We start from the raw sequence: 7,204 nt of genomic DNA on the forward strand, positions 1-7,204 counted from the left end.
TTAGTCATTCCCCAGGTGGTGGACAGTCTTGCTTCTTCAAACGCTGTTGTGCTTGGTAAGTAAGTTCAGGTTCACCTGTAGGGGAAATTCACACAAGATGATGGGCTGGGGTTTTTGTTTTTGTTTTTTTAATTTATTTATATTATTTATTTTTGGCTGTGTTGAGTCTTTGTTGCTGCACCCTGGCTTTCTCTAGTTGTGGCGAGCCAGGGCTTCTCATTGCGGTGGCTTCTCTGGTTGTGGAGCATGGGCTCTAGACACGCGGGCTCAGTAGTTGTGGCTCACGGACTCTAGAGCGCAGGCTCAGTGGTTGTGGCGCATGGGCCTAGTTGCTCCACGGCATGTGGGATCTTCCCAGACCAGGGCTTGAACCCGTGTCCCCTGCATTGGCTGGCAGATTCCTAACCACTGCGCCACCGGGGAAGTCTGATGGGCTGGTTAAACGACACATTTGTTTTCCTCCTAGAGTTGTACCCGCTGACACTCACCACCAACCTACGCGATTGCCAGGCCCCCTACACCCTCATCAGCGTAAGGAGCCTTCAGATTTTTTGCTCTTTGTCAGTTAGTGAAACACACTGTGGGGCCTCCGTCAGGCTGACCGGCATTCCCAGAATTCCCTTCCCAATGTGTTTTGGGTTAGGACCACAAGAGAGATTCCTGTGCAGGATTGGGAGGGCGGAAGGGAATTGGCAACCTCTTTTGTAAGTCACACTCCTTGTGGCGCGCCTGCTGACCCAGCTCATCAAGCACCAGCGGAATCCAGGCAACTACTCCACCTCCTCCCAGTCCACCCTCAGTCCATTCTCCTGGGTCAGGTGTGTGACAAAGCAGTCCAGCTGCTACAAGAAACCTTCGTCGCCCTTGGCAACAAGAAGGGATGTGGGCTTCAGGCCATCCTCGTGGGCTCCAGTCAGCTCTGGATCCTCCCTCCACTTTCCATGCATCTTCCCTCCTGACTCTGCCTCATGGACCTCAGGCTGCAGCATCCCATGGGAGACAGTAGCCTTACAGGGACCCCTTGCCCAGTTCCCATGGTGTGGGCCCTGCTTCTTTGATGGAACTCTGCTAAATAAAGTATAAGTGTAAGCAAGAGAGTGCACTGCTCAGGGTACAGCTTGTGAGCATGCCCAGTGAACCACCACTCTGGTCACCCCTAACATTTTCTCTATCAGACACTGTCCTCTCCCTCCTCCTCAGGTCAACCACCAATTTCTCACCCCATAGGCGAGTTCTGCCTGGTTTGTCCTTCACACAGGTGGAATCCTAGAGTTTTTCTGAGTATTATTTCAGCTAATGAATTTGTTTATCCATTTCCCTGTTGAGGCGCTTTGGGGTGGTTTTCAGTTTGGAGCTATAATGGCTAGTGCTGTAAACATTCCTGTATGTGTCTTTTTTTTTTTTTTTTTTTTTTTTGCGGTACGCGGGCCTCTCACTGCTGTGGCCTCTCCCGTTGCGGAGCACAGGCTCCGGACGCGCAGGCTCACAGGCCATGGCTCACGGGCCCAGCCGCTCCGCGGCATGTGGGATCTTCCCGGACCGGGGCACGAACCCGTGTCCCCTGCATCGGCAGGCGGACTCTCTGCGCCACCAGGGAAGCCCGTATGTGTCTTTTGATGCACAGATGTGTTACCGAACCAAACGTGGGTCTGCTCGCCTTCATGCAGTAAAGCCAATCTACTGACACCAAGTTGTGCTGAAGGAAAGTGCAGCGTTTATTGCAAGACCAAGCAAGGAGTCTAGGTAGCTAATGCTCAGAAGGCCCGAACTCCCTGACGGCTTTCAGGAAAAGGTTTTATTTTATTATTAATTCATTTATTTATTTGGCTGCACCAGGTTTTAGTTGCAGTTTGCCAGCTCCTTAGTTGCAGCACGTGGACTCCTTAATTGTGGCATGCAGACTCTTAGTTGCAGCATGCATGTGGGATCTAGTTCACTGACCAGGGATTGAACCTGGGTCCCCTGCATTGGGAGTGTGGATTCTTATCCACTGCGCCACCAGGGAAGTCCCTCAGGGAAAGGTTTTAAAGACAGGGTGAGGGAGGGAGGTTTCAGGGTGCGTGGTCAGGTCGTGGACATTTTTCTCATGGGTTGGTGGTGAGGTAATTGGGAGTCAACATCGTCATCCTTCTGGTTCCAACTGGTCTGGGGTCTATGTGCTAGTGGGCAGCATGCAGTTAACTTCTTCCACCTGGTGGGGGTTTTAGTATCTGCGAAATGGCTCAAAGGACATAGCTCAGAATATTATTTGTAGCCCTTGAGGAGTAACTGAAGGTCCTTGACTTTGTTTAATGGCTAAACTATTATTATTTTGTCTTGCTTGGCTATTCTCTTTTCTTTCTGTATTTGTCACTTCTCTGATTAAATGTATTCTCAGAAACTCAGGGAAGGCCTTGGAGACTAAAGTTTTTCTATAGACAGAGAGGCAGGCGGAGGACGTTGGAAGGAGCAGGGTCTATTCCAGGAAGGCCCCATAGGGTCCTGGTCAGTTACAGACATATGCATTTATATTGGGTAAGTTCCTAGGAGTAGCATTGCTGGGCATGAGGTAGGAGTGTGGTAGTTTTAGTAGGTAATATTGGTTTTCCAAAGTAGTTTTACCAGTTGATGTTCCCACCTGCAGCGAATGGCAATTCCATTTTGCCATATATTTTTATTTTTTAAAAAAACAACCGCTGTATTTGTACTTTGTTTATAGAAGTGGAATGTTAGTGTGGGATCTTAGTTCCCCAACCAGGGGTCAAATCCATACCCCCTGCAGTGGAAGTGTGGAGTCTTAACCACTGGACTGCAAGGGAAGTCCCCATTTTGCCATATTTTTGCCAACACTTGGCATTGTTGGTCTGTTGGATTTTGGCTGTTCTGATGGGTATATGGTGGTAGCATATTGTGGATTTATTTTGCTTTTTTTTTGACAACTAGTGAAGCTGTGCACTTCTTTGTATGTTCATTGGCCATCCAGAGCTCCTCTTTTATGAGATGTGTTCACGTCTTTTGCCCATTTTCCGTCAGGTTATCTATCTAGAGCTCTCTAATTGATTTTTAGGAGTTCTTTATTCTGGGTAAGAGTTTATTGTCAGATATAAGCACTGCAGATGCTCTCGTATTCCATGGGTTGCCTTTTCACTATCTTAATGTCTTCTGTTGAACAGAAGTTCTTAATTTTTCTATAGGTCAGTTTATCCATTTTTTTCTTTTGCAGTTGGTACTTTTTGTGTCCTGTTTAAGAAACACGTGCCTTCTCCCAAGTCACAAAGCTGTTCTGTATTTTCCTATAAAAGTATTATTGTGTGATATTTCATAATTAGATCTGCCAACCATCTGGAAGAGTTTTGTGCACGGTGTGAGGTAGGAGTCAGGATACACATTTTTCATCTGGCTGTCTGATTGACTTAGCACTGTTTATTGAAACAGCATTCTTTTCCCATTGCACTGCCGTGTCTCCTCCGTCAAAGGTCAGGTGACTTTCTGTTCTGTCCCATTGCCCAGTTTATTTTTAAAATTTTATTTATTTATTTTTGGCTGCATTGGCTTTTCGTTGCTGCGTGGGCTCTCTCTAGTTACGGTGAGCGGGGGCTACTCTTCTTTGCAGTAAGCGGGCATCTCATTGTGGTTGCTTCTCTTGTTGCGGAACATGGGCTCTAGGCACACGGGCTTAAGTAGTTGTGGCGCATGGGCTCAGTAGTTGTGGCGCATGGGCTCAATAGTTGTGGCTCGCGGGCTCTAGAGCACAGGCTCAGTAGTTGTGACGCACGGGCTTAGTTGCTCCATGGCATGTGGGATCCTCCTGGACCAGGGATCGAACCTGTGTCCCCTGCATTGGCAGGTGGATTCTTAAACACTGCACCACCAGGGAAGCCCTGCCCAGTTTATTTTTGCACCAATACCAAATTGCCTTAATTACCATAGCTTGTTCATGACATCTGGTAATGTGAGTCCTCCTTTATGTTCTTTTTTTTTTAAATTGGCCATATCTTTCCTTTTTTTTTAATATTTTATTTTTATTTATTTATTTGGCTGCACTGGGTCTTAGTTGCAGCATGCGGGATCTTTGTTGTGGCATGCAGGATCTTTTTCTTTAGCTGCAGCACATGGGATCTTTAGTTGTGGCATGCGGGATCTAGTTCCCTGCAGGGATCAAACCCAGGCCTCTTGCATTGGAAGCTTGGAGTCTTAACCACTGGACCACCAGGGAGGTCCCTCTCCTTCATGTTCTTCCTCAAGATTGCCTGGGCTAGTCCTGGTCCTTGGTGTTTCCATATGAATTTTAGAATCAGCTTGCCAATTTCCACACACACACACATACACACACACAAACCTGTGAGGATTTTTATTAGGATTGCATTGGATTTATAGGTGAATGTGGGGAGAATTGGCATCTTCACAGCACTAAGCCTTCTAGTCCATGAATGTAGTATAATCCTCCATTTATTTATTCATTTTCTTCAAATTCTTCGGTTATATTTTGCAGTGTTCAGTGTAGAGGTCTTGCATACTTGTTAGTTTTACTTCTAGGCATGGATTTTTTTTTAATGCTATTGTAACTGATTTCAGTTCAAAAAAGTGTTTTCTATTTGTGAATGATGTAGAAATATCATTGATTTTTGTATATTTTCCTTGATTCCAGTGATCTTGTTCAGTTGACTTAATTCTAACAGTTTACCTGTTAACTATCTACAAATATTGACAGTTTTATGTCCTCCTTTCCAATTATACCTTTTGTTCTTTTTTCTCACCTTATTGCCCTGGCAAGGACTTCTCTTTCAGTACGGAAAGGAAATGATGAAAGCTAGCAATGCATGTTTCCATCTCAAAAGGAATTGGTCTCAATCTCAAAAGGAAGGCTTGTATGTTTTACCATGAAGTATGATGTTTACTGTAGGGTTTTGTAGCCACAACTTATAAAATGAAGGAAGTTTTCTTCTATTCCTAGTTACTGAGAATTTTTATTGTGAAAGTTGGCAAGTTTTATCAAATGCTTTTCTGCATTTATTGAGATGGTGAATGATTTTTCTTCTTTATTCTATTAGCATGTTAATACCGTGAATTACATTGCTTGATTTTGTAATGTTCAGCCAATCACGCATTCCCAGAATAAACCCTGATGGGTAGATGAATTTCTGTATATGAATTTGGCTTGCTCAGATTTCATTTAGGAATCTTGCATCTGTGCATGAATGAAATCACCCTCTACTTTTCTTTCATGAAGTTTCTTTGTCAGGTTTTGTTCTCAGGATTATGCTGGCCTTATTAAAAGTTGGGCAGTGTTTTCTCTGTTCTGTTCTCAGGAAGAGTTAGTGTAAGACTGGTGTTTTTTTGTTGCATCAGTGTTTGGAAGCGTTCACAGAGGAAGCCTTTGGGCTGGAGCCGTTTGCTTTGTCCCTGTGGATCTCATTGTTTTTTTCATTGGCGCATTTATCAGTGAGGTTGAGCAATTCTTTATATGTTGAAATGGCGATTTGTAGTTCTCTTTCTGTGGTCTAATGAGTCATATCCCCGTGCATCTTTCTAATGGATACTTGGTGTTTGATGTTAAATATTAAAGTAACCAGCCCCAGATCACATACTGAAACTGTCTTTCCACACGGTTTTCATTGGTCTTTTGAAATATTTTTCACATCAAAATTTAAAATTTTTATGTGTTCAAATTTCTTTTCTTTTTTTTTTTTTAAATTTTTTGGCCACGCTGCATGGCATGTGGGATCTTAGTTCTCCGACCAAGGATCAAACCTGCCCCCTGCATTGGAAGGGCAGAGTCTTAACCACTGAACTGCCAGGGAAGTCCCAATTTATCCTTTCCTTAGTATGGCTTCTTTTTTTTTTTTTTTTAATTAATTAGGCTGCACCAGGTCTTAGTTGTGGCACGTGGGATCTTTAGTTGGCTCACGCGAACTATTAGTTGCAGCAAGCAGGATCTAGTTCCCTGACCAGGGATCGAACCCAGGCCCCCTGCATTGGGAGTGTGGAGTCTTACCCACTGGACCACCAGGAAAGTCCCTTTAATGTGGCTTCTTGATTTTATGTCATGCCTAAAAAAGGACTTCCCTACTCTAAGAACATAAATAAAATTTTTTTCTCCCATTTTTTTTACAATATTTGTATGGTTTTATTTTTAACTCTTAAATCTTTGGTCCAACTGGCATTTAATTTGGTATAAATAAAAGGCCGGGGTCCCACTTTACTGTTTTCCAGGTGGCTACCCACTTGTTCTAATACTGATTGTCAGCAATTCATCTTTTTCCTACTGCTTTGAAATGCTCTTTTAACAGACAAAATCCCCATATATTTGCATTTCTTTGTGAACTTTGTGTTGTGGTTGATTGATTTCTGAGGTTTATTCATATGCTGTTTTAACCTACTGTATGTTTACAGTGTGTTTTTAAATCTGATGGCTTGGTTTACTTGAGTTTTTTTGTTTGTTTCACAAAAGCACTGATGATTCTGGACTGGCTGCCCAAGCATTTATTTTAGTTTTCCCATTTAGGCCTAAGATTCATCTCGAATTAATTTCTGTATATGGTATGAGGTAGGGGTCAAGACTCATTTTCTCCATCTGTGTCCCCAGTTTCCACCTCTGGCACTTACTCCACAGGGCCCTGGGAGCTTCAGTACATCAGTCCTCTCATTGTAAGATGGGCCTCATCATAGCTCCCTTTCATTAGGGAGAATTACGTGAATTAATACATGTAAAGCAATAGAGTAGCGCCTAGCCGTGGTCAGTGTCCAACAGATGTTACTGTTGTTTTGAGATATTTATTCATGTTAAGGGAATATCCATTTATTTCCATTTTATTCAGTGTTCTGTTGTTTTGTCTGTGGGTTTTTTGTTTTGTTTTGTTTTTTTAAATCAAGAATGAGTGTTGAGGGCTTCCCTGGTGGCGCAGTGGTTGAGAGTCCGCCTGCCGATGCAGGGGACACGGGTTTGTGCCCCGGTCCGGGAAGATCCCACATGCCGCGGAGCGGCTGGGCCCGTGAGCCATGGCCGCTGAGCCTGCGCGTCCGGAGCCTGTGCTCCACTACGAGAGAGGCCACAACAGTGAGAGGCCCGCGTACCGCAAAAAAAAAAAAAAAAAAAGAATGAGTGCTGAATTTTGTCAAATGCCTCTCCATGGAGAGGACTCCGTGATTTTTCTCCTCTGGTGAAAGGAGCACAAGTCCCTCTCATGGACATTCCCATCAGTAGTGGTGTTGGCCCCACCCGGAC

The sequence above is a fragment of the Pseudorca crassidens genome, chromosome 12 (genome assembly GCF_039906515.1).
Source record: "Pseudorca crassidens isolate mPseCra1 chromosome 12, mPseCra1.hap1, whole genome shotgun sequence".
NCBI lineage: Eukaryota > Metazoa > Chordata > Mammalia > Artiodactyla > Delphinidae > Pseudorca > Pseudorca crassidens.